The 22,974-nt window shown below is 38.0% G+C and overlaps 2 long non-coding RNA genes across 3 annotated transcripts; one reads left to right on the top strand and one right to left on the bottom strand.

Moving 5' to 3' along the window:
• Positions 1–297: 297 nt before the first annotated feature.
• On the bottom strand, positions 298–7,176 carry LOC135743381 (uncharacterized). Its single transcript, XR_010530508.2, has 5 exons — positions 6,272–7,176; positions 5,532–5,575; positions 5,410–5,453; positions 5,263–5,314; positions 298–1,119 (listed from the first exon to the last, which is right to left on the bottom strand). It is a non-coding gene; the product is annotated as an uncharacterized lncRNA (long non-coding RNA).
• Positions 7,177–14,650: 7,474 nt separating this feature from the next.
• LOC135743181 (uncharacterized) lies at positions 14,651–17,446 on the top strand. 2 transcript variants are annotated; one of them, XR_012334827.1, is made up of 5 exons: positions 14,651–15,059; positions 15,288–15,322; positions 15,764–15,830; positions 16,540–16,712; positions 16,870–17,446. It is a non-coding gene; the product is annotated as an uncharacterized lncRNA (long non-coding RNA). The 2 variants fall into 2 exon arrangements; XR_010530491.2 differs by having other exon boundaries at positions 14,651–15,322.
• The last annotated feature ends 5,528 nt before the right edge of the window (positions 17,447–22,974 follow it).

A 22,974-nucleotide genomic window follows, 5' to 3' on the forward strand; every position in this document is an offset into this window, starting at 1 on the left:
TTTATTTTGGTTCGTTTTCATCTGCTTCCTGTTTGAAATGAGAGGGTGAGATACATCAGGTGATTTTTTTGCCATACCATTGGCTACTAATTGTTGGATGTTCTGACGTTATTGCTTGGGTTACAACAGACCACAGATATGTAACTAATGTAATTGAGTTAAAACATATTGCATTATTCACTCTCTTCACCGAAACCCATATAAAACTTTAGATTTGTTGTCTGTTTCTTATTTTTTATATCATCAGGGTCACACCCCATACAGAAATGTAATATATGTCAATATATGTAAATTACATATATAATATCAGTGCCCATGTATGTCTGCTGCATATATGAAAGTATATGCAAAATTCATATATGTAAAATATATAGACATATATGAAAAATATATTTCAAAATATAGCAAAAATGGCCGTTTTCATGTAAGTGCCATATATTTTCCCATATATGGACATACATGTGAAATATACGTAAGACACATATATGTATACATGCATATATGTACTTATTTCCATTGTACATACTTTCACTTATATTAGGGATACAAATATGCTTCTTATATGATGCCACCATGTACTTTCACTTATATTAGGGATACAAATATGCTTCTTATATGATGCCACCATGTACTTTCACTTATATTAGGGATACAAATATGCTTCTAATATGATGACACCATGTACTTTCACTTATATTAGTGGCACAACTATGTTTTTTTATACAGCCTGCACATATATTTGTACTCATTCTACAGAACACACAATTCCAAGTCTTTTCAAATACAACCTTTACTGCATTTTTTTCAGCACAGACTTGACAAGTACAAACAAGTACAGTACAAACTTTTCAAGTAAAAACTTTAACTTCATTTCACATCAACTTCAGACTTTTTTTTCTTTTTAAAGCCTTTTCAAAGCGCTCACTTTTTTCCCTCAGTATTACATTTTCAAACTTCTAGACACATTTAAAACATTCCCAAACTCTCTCGCTGGGAAAAAACACACTCATTTTTAGTAAACATTTTTCCTGGAAATTGCCAGTCTTAGCTCTGCCATCTTCCCATTCAGGTTCTGTTCCAATCTTGCCAGCCGAAACGAGTGCTTTGACATAACTGCATCTGAGAAGGTACATTTTAAAGAAAAAGTTTTAGGTATAAAGCAGACAAAACACTGGTGGATAAACTTATCACAAAGATAAAAAAAAACTTTATTGCAGTTTCTTCTAGTGCAAGTCCGTAAAATTAAGTGACAAAGTACGTGAATAGGCAAGTAAGGCCACACTTAGTGCAAGCATGGCGGCCAGTTTTGCACCTATTTTATTTGCAGGCGAGATAGGGTCATAGTGCCAAACACCACCCTCCACCACCTCTCATCGAAACTATATTTTTTTACGCAGATTGTGAATTTGAAAACATACATTGAAAATTCTGTAGCCCCATGAATGATTGTCCATTTGTTGGCAGATATCTCCACGGGTGTGGTTCGAAAGCAGGGACTAAGCCGAAAGGGGTGGTGGTAGCACAGCAGTTAAGGAACCTGGGTAATTTTTTGGATAGTTCTGCGGAATGATTTAAAATTTTTTAAAAAATATATAAGAGAATTTAAGCCGTAAATATTACAAAATTGCATCTAAAATAGTTACTTTTTAAAGGCTTACAATGAAAATGAAAACACCAAATCAATCAAGTGCTCTGAATTAAATTGGACCAACACGAACCAGATAGATAGAATTATAGTTTGTATATAAAATTACATATATTATTGTTTATAGTGTTATAGCAGAATAAAAAGCTTGTGTTAAAGGGACATTCCACTTTTTTTGAAAATATGCTAATTTTTCAGCTCCCCTGAGTTAAACATTTGATTCTTACCGAGAAAATATACTCTCAAACAGGCATAATAATCAGTGACTTTGCTGATGTAACATGGCTGCAGCAGGCGTAGTGATATTACACACTGCCCGAAAATAGTCCCCTTGGTTACTTTCAATGGCAGGGGACTATTTTCGGGCAGTGCGTAATATCACTACGCCTGCTGCAGCCATGTTACATCAGCAAAGTCACTGATTATTACGCCTGTTTGAGAGTATATTTTCTTGGTAAGAATCAAATGTTTAATGTTACATCAGCAAAGTCACTGATTATTACGCCAGAATGAGAGTATAGGTCTAACCATATCTGCCTAGAAAATAGCATCTTTTAATTTCCGTCGGTCTTAGTACACAATGTAATTACAGAAGAGTCTTAAGTTTTAAATAGGAAAAATATTGAAACTCTTTGGTTATTTTTAAGCACGATGATAATGGTCTGATCAGATTCAATGGATTGGATTGAATCAAATATTTAACTCTAGGGGAGATGGAAAATGAGCATATTTTCATAAAAAGTGGAATGTCCCTTTAATACATTTTCTTTATGAAATTAGCATGTATGATAAATTTCATAATCTTTTTTACAACGCAATGTAAACAAAGGCTTTGAACAGGTTCAAGGAAAGAAAACCAGAAACTTTTGATGTTTTGCAAAGAACAGAAACAAAACCAGAAACTTTCCAAAAATATATGTTCTGGAACAAAACCATTAATTGAAAATAATGGTAACCGGTCAATAACGTTATTTTTTTCAGTTCTTTGACAAGATTTCTGTGCAATTTGACTCTGTGAAGTTCACTTCCGGTCGTCGTTGACTCAGAGAAATGAGAAGCTTGCCACCAGCAGGTAGCCTACTCAAGCCCAAGTCTCTAATGCTCAATCATAAGAGGTTAATATTGTAGGCTACCAAGTATCTCAAGATGTTTGTTTGTTTTTTTTTAATACTAATTAGTGGTGTAACGGATCGCAGTTGGTCAGTGATCTGTACAGATCACGACCCACAGTTCGGCTCGCATGCGATTTGCGGATTAATATGCAAATTTAAATAGGGTGAAAGTTGATCATTTGCACGTGTTTCAAAGGCTTGCAAATGTTAACACTTAAGTGATTTTAAACAATTTAACCACAAAAAGGCGCTAAAATAAACAATTTTCTGTACACACAGACGCACATGGATTTGAATGTGTCCAGCCCAACTCCAATTAGGGCTGTCACTTTTTATTCGATATTCGAATATGCATTCGAACAAGATGTGAAATATCCGTATTCGAACTATAAATAAACCATCCGGTTTTTAAAATACCATGTGTAGCGCATTTTTTTACGTAACACCTCGTAATAGGAAGGAGGCTGAGAGTGAGACCAACGACGGCAACTGTGCGCAAGAAAGGGAATCAAATTGGACCAACATGAACCTAATGTGCATGTTAGTATAGAATTATAGTTTGTATATAAAATGACATATTATTGTTTATATTAAATATTATAGCAGAATAAAAAGCTTGTGCTAATACGTTCACATTATGAAATTAGCATGTATGAAGATACTTTCATCATTTTTACAACGCAATGTAAACTTTATATTAAACAACAACAGCATTTGTCTTGTAAACGGATTTGAAATGATCATGTGCTGACTGTCACGCGTCACATAGACAACAGAGTCAAGTGAGATCTGCTTAACTTAGCGGTAAGTTTAATTTTTTCTCAAATATCAAAGGGTTTGTGCACTCTATCATTAAAACCGGTCAAGCAAACAGCACGCGCAGGGTTAATGTACTTGTCAATGACGGCTCACAAACGCGTGGGATAGGCTATGTGTGTGTGCTTGTTGTCAAAGATATTACTTCTCACAAACACGCTCAAGCGCGGGATATGTTTGCTTGTCAATGACGCGCATTAAATCCGCTGAGTTTTCCGCCGAAATCTGCGGGCGCGAATTCCGTTTGGGCTTCCTGCTGCTGTTTTAAGTTATTGTCTGTACCTGTTCTGAATAGTTTTTTCATATAAGTTGTTATTTATAAGTTGATTACCTGCCGTTTCAAAAGTAAAAAAAGTAATTCAGACAGTCCTGTTTATGACTTTCACTGTTAATAAATTTGTGATTGAATCTCCATTATGGTGTTTTTTTTTTTTTGATGAGCGCGGGGGGCACCTAGATATTCGCATATATTCGGATCCATTGCATGACATTCGATATCCGTTCGAATTTGATTTTACTCAAAAGTTACAGCCCTAACTCCAATCAAACATGATTATCCCTATGCCCTTCAAAGATCAGAACTATTGATGTATAAAATACATTTGGCGAATAAAGCACGGAAAAACATCGTAATTTTCACTTTATGTGGAGTGACTGTTTATGCAGCATCTTCTTCCTGAAGCGCCGTTTGGAATTCGTCCTCCGTCTGTGTGTGTGTGCGTGTGTTTAAGTGCACTCATTCAACAAATGTAGGCATGTCAGTTATGCCGCTTACATAATTTAGCCTTTTTAATGTTCGATGACACGATAGAGCCTTAACTTATTAGTCTACATCATTTTTCTTAAGTTTAATGTCCTAATGATCAGCCTACTTATTTTTATGTCCCACAGTTGACATGGAACGTTATTAACCGGTTCGGGAACTTTATTTTTTGTTCTAACCGGTTCAGGAACGTCAACTTTAGGGTTGAACCAAAAACCGGAAACGTTAAAATACTGTTTCTGTTTGGAACGAACCAATTGGGGAAAAAAATTCAGGTTCAAAGCCCTGATGTAAACTTTTTATATTAAACAACAACAGCATTTGTCTTGTAAACTGATTTAAAATGATCACGTGCTTACTGTCGCATGTCACATAGACGACAGAGTGAAGTAAGATCTGCTTAACTCAGCGGTAAGTTTTATTTCTCAAATATCAATGGTTTGTGCTCTCTATCATTTAAAACAGTCAAGCAAACAGCACGAGCAGGGTTAATGTATATGCACACGCGCATACATAGGCTATGTATGTGTGCTTGTTGTCAGTGACGATTACTTTTCAGAAACACGCTCAAGCGCGGGATATGTGTGCTTGATTTTTCTCAAAAGTGACAGCCCTAATAAGATCCTTTATAAAGATAATACATTACTCGTATACAGACAGGAGCCATCTTAGAAAACAGTCTCGATTAGTCGAGCAACGAATGTCGTGCTATATACATTTGACACCCCTATAATCCCTCCCTCAATGGAAAAGCTAACCAAGCCAAAGTAAAGTGAGCTGACTCGACCTTACCTGTAGGGTACTATGCAATGGAAAAGCGCCATTAGGGTGCAAAACCCCTTTAACCATAAAACAGGGTTAAAATGACGTGCTGTCTCTGATATATTATATATAACTACAATATAAAAACGTAAGATTTACATTACCATAACATCTTCACTCTGAAGAGTCGCTCAGCTTCTTCTAACTCAGTCAAGTCTTTTAGAGAGTGATAGAGGTAATGTGAGATTAGTAGCTACTGAATACACTACAGTTTATACATTTAGTACATTACTTAATTACTTGCCATTTACCTTTTATTATGTACCGTGACTGGATAATCCATCCATTCGCTGACCTTTAATAAAAAAATACAAAGATAAACTTAATAATTTACACCTGTCACCGGTATCAACTGGCAGAAATTCACTCTTACCATACAGCATATGTGAAAGAACTCAGAAAATCACTCTGATGGGCCTACAAAAAGAGAAATAATAAAAGGGAAAAACACTGCGATTAGGCAAGGTTTAAGCCAAACATTAGTTGTAATTTTGGTGAGGTAGTATTGACTTCAGCCATGTCAAGCTATAAGTGCTTGCCTGCTTGCAATGTCTGCTTAAACACAAACATAACCCTCTCACTAAAATAAAAGTATAACTCTTACATAAAAATAAATATAAGGAATGTCAAAATGCATTAGATATGAACCTTTTAAATATATTATCTAAAACACACCACCTGTTGCCAGAAAGCTGTATTTATGTAACAGTTACATTAACAATGTCTGTGAAAATGTCTGTACACGTTATTTTTCTAGAATTATTTCTCAAGTGACTGTTTTAAACAAATTGTATTTTGTAAATTATGAGTTAACTGCATAAATAAGTGCCTTATTAATCACTGTTCCTTTAAGAACATGCTTCATAAGGTTAACCAGAATAATATAAACTGAAAGATTCTGAACAGTTTTGTGCATTGTGCAATAACATTAAATTAAGACATATTTACAAAAACACCCAAGAAAAATTAAGGATCAAACCATAGTAAACCGCAAGCTACAAGATTACTACGACAAAAACTTGCAAACCTCCCCTAACAATAATGATTAATTAGGCTGTAACAAACTAGACAGCAAGAAACTTATGCAAAATATATTAAATATTTAAAACTTACTTCTAAAACCCCGCTGTGCTGTTGTCATCTTCTCAGTCCTGTCAGATTTTCCCGGTCATTTTTGTTCTTCTGCGCTTTTGGCCTGAGTGGCGATTGGCAACTGAAGGGTCATTAGCGCCTCCTACTGGACTGGGTGTAGCGCATTCAATAGGCAGTGGAGGAAGTTTTTATTATGTTCTTTTGACTATTTATTATTAATTAAGCAATACATTTAACACGATTTAATAATAGGCTAATAATAATAATATGTAAATTCGCTTAACAAACACTATACTAAAAGATATAAAAGCAACCAAAAAATAACATTTGGTTATTTATTTATTTATTAACTTTACCAATCCCTGCACAAATAAAATAAAAAACTAAAATAAAATAAAATAATAAAATAAAAATAATAATGTAATTGATTTGTGATTATTAATAATAATCAGTATCAACTTATCACTGTTTGTTAATATACACAGACTTAGCTGGCAGTTTTCTGAACTAATGCAGTCATTTTTGTTCAAAGTAATTAAAATAGCTGTTGATTCCCCATAATGATCATACATTTCAAATCTTCTTGAACACTCACTTACATATTTAAAGATGATCTGACCAGATAATTTTTACTTGCTGTATAAAAGCAAAAACCTGTCTGATGGTGATCCTGGGGGGGTCTTTAGGTCACAAAACTAACAGGACTTCATAATATAGTATTTTTAATACAATAATGCAGTGCTTTCTTTGTCATTTTTGACAAATACATCCACAAAGTACCATAACCATATGCCACAGCTTTAAAAATGCATCAGTATCACATGCATGTATGTTTACATACATTTATTAAATATGTGGAAAACAAATATGTATGTCACATATTTATAATTAATGTTGTCCATATATGCAAGAAACCAATATTATACTGTAATATATGCATATGGTATCATATATTGATGACACCAAATATGTTTTTCACATGTTTGGACATATAAATGTTCATATATGTTGCAGGCATATATTGTGTTCTCAGATAAGTCAAATATATGTATAGATATGTGGAAAACAAATATGTATGTCACATATTTATAATTAATATTGTCCATATATGCGAGAAACCAATACTATACTGTAATATATGCAGATATATGGTATCATATATTGATGAAACCAAATATTTTTTTCACATGTTTGGACATATAAATGTTCATATATGTTGCAGGCATATATTGTGTTCTCAGATAAGTCAAATATATGTATAGATATATGTCATACTATGTAAAATATAAGTACATATATGGCCATATATTAAATTTTTGTATGGGACAATGCCACTTCGCTTTTGTAAGTGTACCTGATTTATAAATGATAAACTTACTGAGTTAAAGATAACTGTAAGCCCATATATTTGGATATATTTACAGTACCAGAATATGTTAAATATTTAAATCGATTAGTGAGTGTGCTAATTTGTGCCATATTGACCATACTGTGGTTAAATAACAACAGAAGGTCTGCCAATATCCTGACACCAGTACAGATATTCTGTGTCATCAAGTGTCTCCGAAATTGATATCGTGTTTCACCTGAGATGCATATACACCAGCTGAACAGTATGTGAGGCATTAGAGCTCGAGTGAGGTTTGAAGCAGAAAATGATCCGTGAGTATAGTAAGTGGGTCAATAAAACATTAACATCTTTGTCTTCAGTTATTCAGCATTCAACATACTCGCGACTCCTGACTCCTTGTCTGAGCTAACAAGCATGCATGTTATATTTAAGTTGTTAAAAAGAAAAATACATATACCAACTGAAGAAAAAAGCCCTTGTATTTGGTAGCAATAGCCTACCGCCTGTTATGTACATTTGTCACGGTTTACAAATGCATTGTTTCCTTCTCGTCTAGTGTTTGTGTTGCGACGTGTGTTTGTGGGCGTGTGTCTCAGCCACGCTGTCATCAGCTTACCAGCCACAGCTGATTCCACTCATCATCACCACCTGCATCTGATCAACTCTCCCTTTATAAGCTCACTCATTACTCATCTCCATTGTCAGTTCGTTATGTTGGTGTCTCCGTGCGTGAGCTGAGGCTGTGTTTGCCGTTCGGTGTTGGATTCCTGTGTGTCGTATTCCGGTTCATTGTTCTGTGGATATTTCACCGTCTGGCTGTTTACATCTCTTCACTGCTGACCGTTAAAGCCCCTGCACCACCAGTCTGTTATTGACTTTCATATTCATTTACTTTGTGTTAAATAAACTATCATTACTCGCACTTGCTTCCGCTTGTGTTTTCATGACAGAACGATCTGACCGTGCATGGAAGCAGCGAGTAATCAACCGTCTTCATTGGAGGAATTCCTTCGCAGCAGTTTTCAACGTATGGACTCTCACGCCCGCGGTTCCTCCCACACCACCGGAAGGCCTTTCCCAGTCGGAACCTTGTTTGCCTGTGCCCGAGTCATATTCTGGTGGGCCAAATTTCTGCAGAGCTTTCCTGACGCTATGTTCTATGCATTTCTCTTTGCAGCCCAGGACATTCAACACGGAGCAGTCCAAAGTGGCTTTTGTATTGACTCTGTTAACTGGGAAAGCGGCACTCTGGGGAACAGTGGTGTGTGAGAACCAGGATCCATGCTGCGCATTGTTCCAGACACTCTCCGCCGAGATGAGACGTGTGTCCAATCGTGCCGTGGCGGGTAGAGAAGCAGCTCGACTGCTGGCCGAACTAAAGCAAGGAGACTGATCCGTGTCGGACTACTCTATTCAGTTTCGGACCCTGGCGGCGGAGTGTCAGTGGAACGAGGAGGCGCAGTGGGACATGTTCCTGCATGAGTTGGCTGACCGTGTTCATCAGGAAATCTACGCCATGGATCTTCCGACTTCTCTGAATGGGCTGATCGAACTGGCACTACGCGTGGATGCACGACTGGCCCGAGTGGAGAGACGAGTCATGTCCGCTCACACGGTGGAGCGGAGGGTCCACGCGCCAACGGCGGAGACACGGTCAGCCCCACTCACGACCACGAACCCATGCAGGTAGGGCGAGCTCGGCTTTCCTGGGAGGAGAAGGAGAGGCAGAGATCCCAGGGCCTTTGCCTGTACTGTGGGAAGGCTGGCCACTTAAGCATGAGGCTACTATCGGGTGGGATTTCCGCCGAAAAGACCTCATCCAACGCTATGCTCCTCCCGGTAAGGCTGAAATGGTCAATTCACAACCACAACTTCAAAGCACTGTTGGACTCCGGGGCCGAAGGTAACTTCATGGATCAGTCACTAGCCCACAGACTTCAGATTTCCCTCAGACCACTCACACGTAATCAGTGCACGCACTTAATGGCCAGGAACTATCCAACATCTCTCACCACTGAAAAGATCACACTCGTCACGTCTGGCAACCACTCCGAGAACATCTCATTCTACATCATGGAATCACCCCTCACACCCATAGTTCTCGGACACCCTTGGTTTACCCATCACAACCCTACTGCTGTCAACACTGATGTAGAGAGAAAAATGACCAGGGGACCCACTCACTATTTGTTGTTTTTTGACGCCCATAAACCATACTGCTGTGGCTTGGAATGAAGTTGAGTTCGACAGCCCTGATATTAAAGTTTGCACTGGATGAGGCTCTGGGCCCGGTTGCATAAAGCACCTTAAGTGTAATTTTCCCTTAAGTTCACCCTTATGTTTCACTTAAAATTAAGGGTGTTGCAGAAAAACCCTTAAGTTTTTTCTGTTGCGTCTCCATGGCAACAATAGGATTTTATAACAACAAACCTGGGTCGCTGTCATGAAACACTTTACGATTACCTTTACCTAACAGAACCATTTAAGGGATTATATGCAAAACACTTTAATTATTCTTTGGTGGGGCAATGGAACTAGGCCAAGTAACTGTTGCTGTGAAAGCAATATGAATAAAATGCTGTGGACAAGCAGGATATGAAAAACAAGTCAAATCTTTAGAGCAGGCCTTGCAGGTTTATACATTTGTTGTCCGGTACAGTAAATGTAAGTCTAGATAAATGTCACAGGTCGGAGCGGACCCGAGATAACTAAAGGGTCACGCCCCTTCCTAGCTTTCCACCTCGAGGAGGTTCCCAAGACCACCCCAATGACCAGACAGACGAGTATACTATAGTTAAAATGCAACTTTATTAAATATTTAAAAAGATAAGGGGAAAGGGAAAGGGCAGTTAAAACAAGCTTCTTCTCGTCTCCAGGACTAATTCAACTGTGGAGCGGGGGCTAGGACTCCTTTCCAGGGCTTCCTTCTATCCGTGGCGCCCTCCGCTTCTCCTGGAGGCAACACAGGGAGAACACAATTAGTGGCTTGGTCCAGTACTTTTCGCTACTTGCCTAATGCTCTCGTCTCTCTCGCCCTTAGGTTCCCTCCGGTGGACTTCGCTGGACAACTTGTTTCCCCTCGGTATCGTGCTGAAACAGAGGTAAGTTAGCGACACAGCGGTAGAGATTTTCCAGGACTGGGGCTTGTCGTCGGTCCTCTTCAGAGTAATGCTGAAAGCAAAGGTAAGCTGCACACCACAAGGTAAGTTATTCACAGGACTGTGACTTTCCGTTCTTCTTCGAGCGATGCTGTAAGCACAAGTAGGTTACACACCACAAGGGTAAGTTACTCACACGACTGGGGCTTTTCGTTCTCTTCAGGGCGATTACTGGAGCAGAGGTAATGTACCCACCACAGAGGTAAGTGATTCACACTACTGACACTTTTCGTTCTTCCTCAGGGTAATGCTGTAAGCAAAGGTAGGTTACACACCACGAAGGTAAGTTACTCATAAGGCTTAGCCCACCCAACGCTCCTCCGGGCAGTGGACTTTCACAGTGACGGTTTTGCACAGTATACCTTCACCTGATCGGCCTCTAGGCGACGAGGGTACTTCTCCGGCTACTTGGGCGTCGTGGGGACTTTTGGGTCAGGCTGCGCGGAGCCGAGCGCTTCCCTGGCTCCCCCTCCTTTTCGGTTACAGGGGTCCTGAGCTGGGGCGAACCCTCGACAAGGCTTCGCACACAGATGGTTCTCCTATGCAGATTTGTTCACCACAATGACCCTCGGTCCATACGGTGCACATCAATCGCTACTCACTCTGATACACGGCTGAGCTTCACCACTGCCTGCTCTCTGGATCGGCACGGGCTCTCGCTAGCACACAGGAAGTCCTAATTGAGTTGCCTTCTCTCGTGTGGTTCAGGCCCCAACGTGCTGTTACCTCTTCACGATTTGTACTGGGCCAGGGGCGGCTTCAGTCACTACAAGCACAGCATTACACAGCAAGCTTTAGTGTACACACACACAATAAAAGTCACAACTCACCCACGGCACTCTGCACACACTTTACGTGAATTAAAGACTTGGCCAGCTCGGCTCAGACCCCTCGTGAGGCTGGTTGGGCGTTGTTCTTGTCACAGAGAGAAATAATGGCACGTAGATATAGTCGGCGGACCCCTATATGCTCCTAGTTACCTTCTCGGCTCACCCACAGTTTTCTCATCAGTGGGTCCAGACTCTGGTGGTTAGGCTCACAGCATAGGTTAAGTGAATCTACCCGCTAGCAATTTCTCAGGGTATTATATTCAGTTACTCACATATAACGAGGATGCTTTGCCAGCTGGTCTCCTCACTCGTGCTCCACGGTTGATCCACAGCTCGCCCACGTTTCCTTCTGCAGTGGGGCCGGAACTCTTCAACACACTCACAACACATGCCCGGTAACTCTTCTTCTGAATATTTCGTATCAACACATTATCTGCTACTCAACACACTGCCGGTCTTCTCTTCCTATCACAGCTCTTCCGTCATCCTCGATTTTCAGAGGCGCCAGCTCTGGTGAATAATTCTCAGAACGTTTGCATATGTCAACACATCCATACACCAATGTATATACAACCTTATCTTCAGCCCAGTCAAAAGTAAATCGCCAAATATCCTCTTCACCCAGTCACCTCAAACGTCTTTCCTTCTATTGAGAATGCAAACAGGCTTCCGTTGTCTTCCCCAAGGGATCGGTGTGGACCAAACACACACAGGTCTGCACAGCAGCAACAAAGCACACAAAAGCACCCCGTTTCAGTTTTCAAAGGTCTTTTTGTACTCTGCTTTCCCTCTTCATTGGCCTATCAGCGATCGCTGCATTAATATGTCCTGATTTGCTCTCGGAGAAACCCCGGAAATTCCGGTGTTCGGAGTCAGTCGTCCGTGCGGAACCCATCTTCCATACTTTTGGTTCCGCCCTCACAAATCGTCACCTGGTGACATAAATATGAGATGAAAACAAGTTTAATGTTAAACAGGAACGTTATCAAGAAGGCAATTCACCTTGTCAAAATAACAAATGGGTAAAGCTTTAGTTCTTTCAGACAAAAACAAAATTGAAATGGTCATATGACTATCATTATTAATATTAACTGATTAGGATTTATAAATCATGTAATGATGCTGTTATATGTTTAATATGTCATATTACGTGTAGTAGTATGCTTATAATAAATAGCAAGTAGGATTCCCACAGTAATGAAAAACATGGAAAATCTATGGGTTTTAAAACTGCAATATTCACATCTGGAAAACTCATTGTTGAGTTGACCTTGCCCACAAGCCACAATGACAACATTGTATTAGTTAAGGCATTTGTAAGATAAGCAGCGTAGATCAAATCTATTAATGAAACAGATAGGACTTTCAAAGAAAATCTTCTCCACACAAAATGATTTAAAAATCTTATCCAGAAACCACTGAAATAGTGTGGGAACCCTGAGTCACATCAATTAAGTATTAGTATTTCGTCAGCTGCTAATGTTACTGAGGTGTGAATTTAGCAGTACAAATTTGTTAAAATATATTTGCTGTAAGCATATATACTTTGTTATTTTTATTTTTTAAAGCTTTTATTGTACATCATAACATTATATAACCTTTTTTTTATTATTTCTGTCTTTATTTTCATAACTTTACCATTGTTATCCAGTTACAAAATATTAATTGGAGGATTTTCTGTCAATTAAATAGTTTGGCTAGAGAGAATTTTATTGCAACCCAACCCAAAGGGATGACAACCGGAACGATGACTCATTGACTGTCAAGGTTACTGCAGTGTTTGGGTGTGATCTTTTCATACACCTGGAGTATCTCAAGTATTACTTCAAGAAATGCACTCACAGACTTATTAAGGTGTCAAAGGGTTCCACCCAATAGTGCCAAATTGTGCCTCAAGTGTCTTTTAATGTTTACAGTGTGGTTTGAACATTTACCACGTCTCATGAGGATTGTGTCTGTTTAAGTACACAGTTCACTATAAATGTCATTTAGTCCCTTTAATTCTGTTACTTTACAGATTAGATTTTGCTTTGATTTCTCTTTCTCATAAATAGCAGTCTTGCATAGTTAGACCACAAATGATTCAACAATAATAGACCTGCATGAAAAAAACAGAATTTTTTGCGCAGCTAAATAACTATGAAGTGTAAATGAATATAAACCAGTGAAAAATATGTAAATATACTCTAAATACAGTGCATTCCAGACCTAAATGCACTGAGCCTCTGCCAGATGATTTGTCAAGTCATTCTTTGTCTGGATGAAGAACAGGAAGTTCCTTCCAAATATGGCTTTTGTAGTAAACAGGTCACTGATATGTCTCAGTGAGCTTGTACACATAATGCTCCTTACTATCACAACACAAACTTTACTGAAGTTAAGTATAATGTACAGTATATAATCTGTTTGGAAGTATCCCCATAAGAGTTGATAGTAAAATATAACTGTATTCATTTCACAAATACTGAAGTGGTCCCTGCAAGGGCAATCTAAGTCCATCAGACTTAGAAAGACTGCCTTCATGCACAAACACTGCATCCAAAATAACTAACTCATGAGGAACCATAGCAACAAAACAACATGTGTGTAAACATAAAGTAATGCGAGAAACAGTGGAATTCTTATAACCCCCCCTCCCCCTTACACACAAAGCATCACACCCACCAACCACACATTCAAGTTTGAAACAACATGAGGAATGCAAGTCACCAGGTGTCAGACATAATTTCTATAAAATTTTGAAGAGGTGAAGAGGAAAGAGAAAGGAGGGTGGAGATGAAAGCCACTGATTATGACTCAGCAGAAGATTTAGTTGTTGTAACCAAACACCATTAAAAAAACATTTTGCTTTCTGTTACTTTCCCCCACACACTTTCTACTTCCTACTGTACTTTCTTTTAATGTCAAGAAATGTACCAATTTCCTTCCCCATCCCATTTACAGGTCTACAATTGCAAACATTTTCTGCCATACACCAGTTCGACATCAGTGCCCGGTTGCATTTAAGTCCTTAAGCTAAGAAATATACACTGTAAACAATTGCTGTTGATTAACAGCCAATTTTCAACACTAAAATACTGTTTTCATGTTAAACAGTTTAGTACTGTAGTTAGCAATGCATTGTGGGCTGCTTAAATTGGAGCAACAAGACAGAGGCCCTCAACAGTAAGTTGATGTTTTAAATTACAGGACAATACAGTATTTTTTTGAAAATGCGTGTTGACTGGGGAATTTGGAGCATGGTCAGAAGCTAAGCAATGTCTTATAAATTGAGGCTAGCCTATTGCTTTTGGTCAATTTTCTTTAAAAAAATACAGAAATAATTTGCCATTAACTCCTGGATGGAATTTCGGAAACCATTATTTGGATTGGAGATTTTTCAGAAGAGGACGTACAATTTAGATGACGTGCTGCACATTTTCAAGTGTTCTTCATCAAATTCATTGGGTCTTGCATCTACAAATGAAACGGTAATTCAAATCTTATTCATATTGCCAAGAATGCTTGATATCAACTGATAGAAGCTTGTCTTGCTAGGGATTTAAACATGTCATTTAACAGTGAGGCTTAGATTTGAATAGCCAAAACAATATTACTTTTGAGTGGTATTTTGTTTAATTTTGGTAACGTTAGCCATAGGCTACTTCTGAATTTGAGAAACAACACTTATTAAAGAATTTATTTCAATCAAACCATAGGATTATATGAACATCGACTATCCGAGATGGTTTTGGTGAGTTTTATTTTGTTTGTGTCGACTTTTAATGAAAAGTATTTTACAAACAGTTAACAAGAAAATAAAGCTAATTGTAGTTTGGTTAAAGTTGAATAGTCAATGCTTTGCATTTTTCTTTTTAAACGCCAAATTGGTGTAAAAATATTGTCTTTCTGGACTCTTTGTGAATGCAATGTGTGTACTAGTTTGTGGGAGTACTACTACATATGTAAAAAGAGAGGTGTAAATTATTTTGTGGTTTAAAGGATGCTGCATGTAAATTGTTACCCTTTAAATTTTGGATGTCAAATCTATTTAGAAGTTTGATTGTACTTCAGAAGCCTACCTCGTTCACCTCTTGGTTACATTCCACCGAGTGTTTATTAATTATTGTCCTTTTTATAAATGTTCTTCTTAAAAATCTTATTATGGTAAGGATAATGTATTTGTTCCCTTCAGGTATCTGCCACTGCAGCTGACGTTGAGACAACTCTCAGTCTTCCTGCAAATACTCGCCTGATACCTGGTAATATACATTTAATTTAGATTCATTTATAGACGCATTGTATATCTTATCGGCCATTCATCTTGAGTTTACAAATGTTTAAACAAAGTAACAAGTATTTCCATGTTGTTAAGTTTCAAGTGCAACAAGGCAAGTCACAATTAAAGGTTGGATGATCACCTTTAAGGGCTGTGTAATCTCTATGGGCATAACACCAACATTTGCAATTGGACTTGCTGCTATGTTTGCAACCTACTACATTTTCAGCCTTCAGTATCAAGATGAGACAGCCTGCCCTCTGGAATTCAAAATTAATGTGTTTGTATTTTATGCATAAAATGAAATTAGTACTGTACATTTCAAGCCTCAACATTTACACACCTACACACACGCACACGCACACGCACACGCACACGCACAGACACACAGACACACGCACACACAGGCACACGCACACGCACACGCACACGCACACGCACACGGACACGGACACGGACACGGACACGGACACGGACACGGACACGGACACGGACACGGACACGGACACGGACACACACACACACACACACACACACACACACACACACACACACACACACACACACACACACACACACACACACACACATACAGGGTATAGACTTTATTATAATTCCACTTGATGTCATCAAATCCACTCAATTTGTGCAATGAAGAAAGACAAAAAACAATTAATTGCTTTTGATTTCAGGCGCTTCATTGATATAAATCCAGAGAGAGGGACAAATGCCAAAATCATCAGACAAGATTGTCTCTTAGATATAAGGTGTGATCGTCCAGAAGTCGTCTTCTGCAGTCAAATACACACGTGGCCATGCTACTGAAGGATCTCCTTGACTTTTTAATGGAACTTCATATAGATCTGTGAGTATTAAATCTTTTTCTCATTGTTTTGACAGTCTGGCATTGCCACAATTATACTGGTATTTTTAACTTTATAAGCATTAGCTTGGAGTTTATACTTTACATCCGTGATTGTTTAGTTTATTTATGAGTATGCTTGTTTTTTGTTCTTTGACAGTGACAGCACTGGAATAATGCTGCAGAGAGGAACAGCGGCTACTAAAGTGATGATCGTCTCTTCTGGATCCACAAGAACTAAGATGTAAAAACACAAGCCTACCTCACAGGACAATTTTAAGAGGTAACCTGCAAGTCTAGCTTGCAGTGGCACAGGTGCCTACCCTACGGTTTCATCCTAAATGTTTTTTTATGCATATTATTGATACATCCTGACAAAATGTTCTACTGTACTATAATAGTTTCAAAATGGCCTTAGGTATGTTTTCAAACTTATGTCTTAAATAAAAAAGTAAACTATAGGTTATGCCCTTCACATTTGGTTAGGATTAGGGGCAGTCTCTGACGAGCAATTTAAGAACGTACGTTTATTGCCATAGTCTAAAGCAAAACACTACTGTTTCTGTTTACTACTTGAAAGCTCTTTTCAGCATTGTCCAACAGGATTTATTTTCTTTCCTTTTTTTGTATTCATGTTGACATAGACATTGCTCTTTGAAATAAAGGTGTTTGATTTGGAAGTTTTTGTTGCTTATTTTGCATAATATTCACAATAATGCATATCTTAAGCAGTTGTCTTTAGCCCTGGAAAATCATTGGGCAAGTTCATGGGAGACTGATATTTTAAATATCAATGAAAAATTTTTAGAGACTAAATTTATGTTATTTAAAAAATGCTGCATATTTCTGTGATTATTTGGAAATTACAATAATATTGTTTAGGTTGTTACTTTAACCTAAACAATATTAGTTTTCAAATAAATCACAGAAATATGCATTTATTTTTTTACTGTATTAGACTGTGAAATCATTTAACAGTGTGTCTACAGAAGTATTCTGTATTTCTGGTTTACAGACTACTACCGTAAATTTATTTTACATATGAATACTGTAAAAATAACGGTATACTGCTGGCGTCTCTGCTGCCAGCTCTTTACTGTTAATTATATAAATACAGAAAAATACAGTTTTTCTGGTTTACAGACTACTACCGTAAAGTCATTTTACGTATAAATACCGCAAAAATAACAGTATACTGCTGGCGTCTCTGCTGCCAGCTCTTTACTGTTATTTTACAGGGAAATTTTTTACAGTGTAAGTTTAAGGGTACCCTTAATAAAAAATGAGTTGCAAGAAAAACCCTTAAGTGTTCACTTAGGTAACCATAAGGCTGTCAATAAGTATTTACCCTTAAATGCTAAAGTATTACCTTACGTTGCTTCGAGTCTGTTATTTTGTTATTTGCGACGTTTCAGGCTATGTTAACACGTACATGGTTATTTTGAAAAACAGAGACTTTTACCTTCGTTTGCGTCCTTCGTTTACACGTAAACGTAGATTTCGCCTCTTAAACCAATTCTTTCTAAAAACTCTGGCCAAAGTGGATTTTTGAAAACATCCGTTTGCACGCTTGCAAGTAAACTGAGACAAACGTTTGTTTAGGTAGCCAACTTCATAGTATGCGCCAGCGCTCGCACCTACGTCAAAAGTGCGACCTATGTTTACATGTGAACGCTTCCTTGATCACATTTATGTTCGTGCAAACTCGTTTCGTGTGTTTGTATTTCCAAATACAGCTGCTCCATTATGTCGAGGAGCAGAGACGAGTGCTCGGAGGTTAGCAATTTTACGCGTGTTCAACTTCATGCTGTGCTGCAAGAACGGATAGGCGGATGATGTTAACGTACTGCGAGAGCGAGTTGAGAAATCACATGTAGAGGTCTAATTTGTAATCGGTCTCGCGGTACTTTGATGTCATCGAACACCTACTGCAACAACTCCCCTCCAACACGAAGAACCAGTCCGCGTCACCACCAGCGGCGCCGGTGATTGGCTTACGTGGGCTTGAGCTTCTCTCAAAGGCATATATGCATGGGTACGTGTAAATTAATACTTTTCTGAAAACTGACGTGTGAACACGATATTATTTTTGAAACCGGAAAGGTTGAAATCTCTGATTATGAAAATAGCCGCCCACGTGTAAACGTAGCCTCATTGTACACAAATCCGCCATCTGTTGAGCTGCATGCGTTGATTTGTTTACACTGTGGGATCTTGTAACTATAGCAACCGCTTCTCCATTGCCGTGATTTTGGCAGAGACTACCATAAAATACTTAGTATAAACACTTAGGTAAGGGTCACAGTTAAGACCTTTGTTGCAACGCTCTTAAAGAAATCCCTTACCTCAGGGATTTTTTCTCCCTCAGGGAAACCCTCACTTAAGGAGTTTCATGCAACTGGGCACAATTCTTAAACCCAGCCAAAGTACTGCATAAGAGATCTGTCTGTGTGAAATGCATACACTGGCTCTTCTGGACAGTGGTAGACAGTTGAGATTAGATTACAGTATGTTGTAAAAATGATATACACAGCTGCGTTTTAAGTAAAGAAAGAGAAACATAAGGTCTGTTTACACACAAACAGAGCTATTAAAGGAGCTGTTCTGCCAATCAGAGTGGTGCTCAACATTATTATTCATGACCCTTTCAAATAAGGTAATAACAGACCATTTCATTCTGGGGGCAAATTCTAGGGTTGTGAATGGACATGTACAACCATCGCTGGATAATTTTTGCACTTATTAGCCTCATACCTTCTATGTAGATATCAGAGAACAATGTAACACATCATTTCAATGCAAATTTGGCACCTTTAAAAATTTATTCTAATGGAAAGCCAATTGCCAATAGAGGAAGCCAGTCAAACCACTTCCAGTACAGTTTTTCTGAATTGCTAAAATACAAAACCTCAATTTCTGAACCAAATTCACAATGGTTTAAACCCATTTGTCAAATCATGAACTCTTTTTGCAAAACTCTAAACAAAACCTACTACTGAAAACACACATTTTGCACTGCAATGCACTTGTATTATGTTAAACACGGACAGGCAAAAGCTGAACAAAACTACAACACAGTTGTCATCAAGCAAACACAACAACTCAAAATTGTACACACTTTTTTTCTAATGGTAAACCTAAACCTTTGTCTCCAAAACACATTTTAGATTTTTGATGAAAATTGCAGAGGCTTGTTACTGACTGTAGCTTGATTTTCCTAATCAAGCCCAGAAAAGAATGAAAGACATCGCCAAAAAGGTCAATGTTCTATCAGTAGTTCAATAATAAAAAAATGTGCCTATTGCTTGAACAATATAGACACATGCTTAGACCAAAGTAACAGAACTTGAAGCTTTTGTAACTATACCTTAAACACAGTGTAACCATATAGCTTAAACACATTGGCACTGTGTTTGCAGATCTGTTACACACTTACTGCAAAACACTACACATGTATTCTACATTAGACACTTTGTTCAAAAACAAAATCATCTGTTATCATTGGGAAAACACTCTGTTGAAAATACTAAACTCATCTGTAGGCACTTACAAACACACCTGAAAACACTTGCACAGAAAACAGAACACCAATCCGTCTTAGCCTTAGCACTACAGCCTTAGGTAAATCATTTTGAGAACTTTGCAAGCAGAATTGCTCAAATACTGAATGTGTCACATGGTTATAGCATTGTTAACATGTCATTATACACTATTCATGTATAATGACATGTTAAATCATCTGTAAACCACATTTCCTCGTAAACCACATTTGCAAACCCCCCACCCACCCACACACACACACACACAACAAGTATATGTTTTTCCCCCAATAGCAATTTATCCAGTAGTTGTTTTGCTTTTACTTTGGCTTTGTTGCTAAATTTGATGTTTTGTGATTCTATTTTTTTTTTTTGCAAGAATATTTGTTTTTGGTAAAAACTTTTGTTTGATTACTGTAGAAGTCGTCTGAAAAAATGACAATAAAAATAAAGACACAAAGACTGTAGTGTTTTATATAAAGCCCATCAGTGTGTTGCTGGTGATATGAAAGAGTAATTCAAATGGTGCTTGTGTGTATGTATGTATTGTCTATTCATTTATTCATTCATTTATTCATTATATTCATAAATTCATTATATTTCTATACTTTATATGTCTTTATGATTTCATTGTTGTTCAGTCTTATATTTGTGAAGTCTCACGAGCTGTCCTCTGTAAACAGAGATAGATAAAGAGAATGTTTATGGAAGCTCATGGGCTATGGGATGTTGCTATTAAGAAGTTTTGGTATAAAAAGGCAGGTTAAATTCATGCTTGTTGGACGAGGTTTGAACATTGAGACATATGCAACTGAAACTGTCCACCAATAAACTCTGTTCTATTTTATCATCAAAAACTTTGTCTCATGTCCTGCTTATGTTCTTCTCTAGCAACGATCAATCAACCTCTTAACTGACAGAAGCCTGTTAAACAAGTACATTTATATTTTCTGACGTGATCTGGCGTCCGGAGCTGGATCGTAAGTTTTTTATTTTGTCTGGTGTGGAGACCTGATCTAACAGTGTCCATATGCTGGCAAGTAATTTGTGCATTTATATGAGCTGTTTAAGTATTGTTTACAATGTTTGCATTATGCCTTAAATACAAAAAGGGAAAACAACTATGTCAGCAGGTCACACCAGGTAGGGTGTGGGTGTGTGTTATATAAACTATGCTATAAACATGGTTTACATAAACTGAACAGCTATAACATACTAAGTGGTACTTTTTTATAGATTAAAGACTGCCAACCGGTTTTTGTGATGGTTGTAATTGTTAATTGCTCATATAATAAATAAATTGACCCATTCAAGTCTGGCAATAAATTCCAGTATAAGCTAATATTTATAAAATTCAATACTCTATGCTTTATACGCACACGCACACGCACACGCACGCACGCACGCACGCACGCACGCACGCACGCACGCACGCACGCACGCACGCACGCACGCACGCACGCACGCACGCACGCACGCACACACACACACACACACATAAATATATAGACACAATGCTACCTATTAAGTATTATGTGGGACTGTGTTCTGACATGCAAAGTGAAATGAGGATTTGTTTGTCATTGATCATGTGATTTCTACATCAACAACACAAGCCTCAATCAAGTTTTCATCTGGCACACCCATTTATTCTCAATGCAAGCTCAGACACCTCGGATCAAATGTCCCATCACTAGGCATAGCCAAAAGTGTAAAACACTCATATCTATATTTTGTACATTTTGTGTATTTTTTGTATTTTTCTAAATTTGACTTTTCTGTCACGACACACACCCAAAGAGCGCAAGATCCAAGTGCAGATTTATTATGGTAATACAAATGGTAATCCATCCAGGCAAATGTTCAACATACATACAGAGACAATCCAAAACACGAACAAACATCAACAGAACACAGTTTAACACTGTGACATTTCTGCCTGTACATAAGCACTTCAACTCGGAAGTTTGCTGCACTACAATAAACATCCCTGGTACTGTGAACTCTGACTCCTTGTTACTTACACACAGAGCAATTTAGTTCCTTTATTTTCCCTAATTTACAGACTAAATTTTGCTGTTTATTTTGTTTTTACATGCTACAGGGAAGATATTTCTCTGTTTCTGTTATATGTTTGAGACATCCGATAATGACTTTCACAGTAAACTGTTCCCGCCATTGCAACATGCATGAAGATGACTTAGCATGGACAAAAACCCTTAATTGTACATTGTTAAGAAAACTTTGGTCATGGCTTTTTTTTCATTACAACCTGTTAACATCCTGGTTTAGAAACCCAGTGTTGGGCTCTTGTGAACTGAGGGAGTGTACTGACTGGAGTATCACCTAAAACCAAATTTTGTTAGGGGTGTAGGAATGAGCTTTTGCTACTTGGGCCAATAAGCAACCTAGTAAAATTAAAACAACCATCAGCAACATCCCAGCATGCCATACAGTACACAACAGCTTTGCCTTACTACACATTGAAAGTGAAAAATGTGACAAGCTTGACAAGTATGCAAATATCACGTGTCTTGTCAAAATAAGTGCCTGCTGCAGACGCGTCTTAAAGGTTTATGATAAAAGAGACGCTCGTGTTTGCCAGATACTCACATAATCTCATGCGTAATCAGAGAGAGTTTACTATTAAGGGAGTGTCTTGCGTGTATTTTGTGAACATGAGCGTCTCTTTTATCATAAACGATTTTACTTGGCACTGAATCTCA

Source organism: Paramisgurnus dabryanus, chromosome 13, assembly GCF_030506205.2.
Source record: "Paramisgurnus dabryanus chromosome 13, PD_genome_1.1, whole genome shotgun sequence".
NCBI lineage: Eukaryota > Metazoa > Chordata > Actinopteri > Cypriniformes > Cobitidae > Paramisgurnus > Paramisgurnus dabryanus.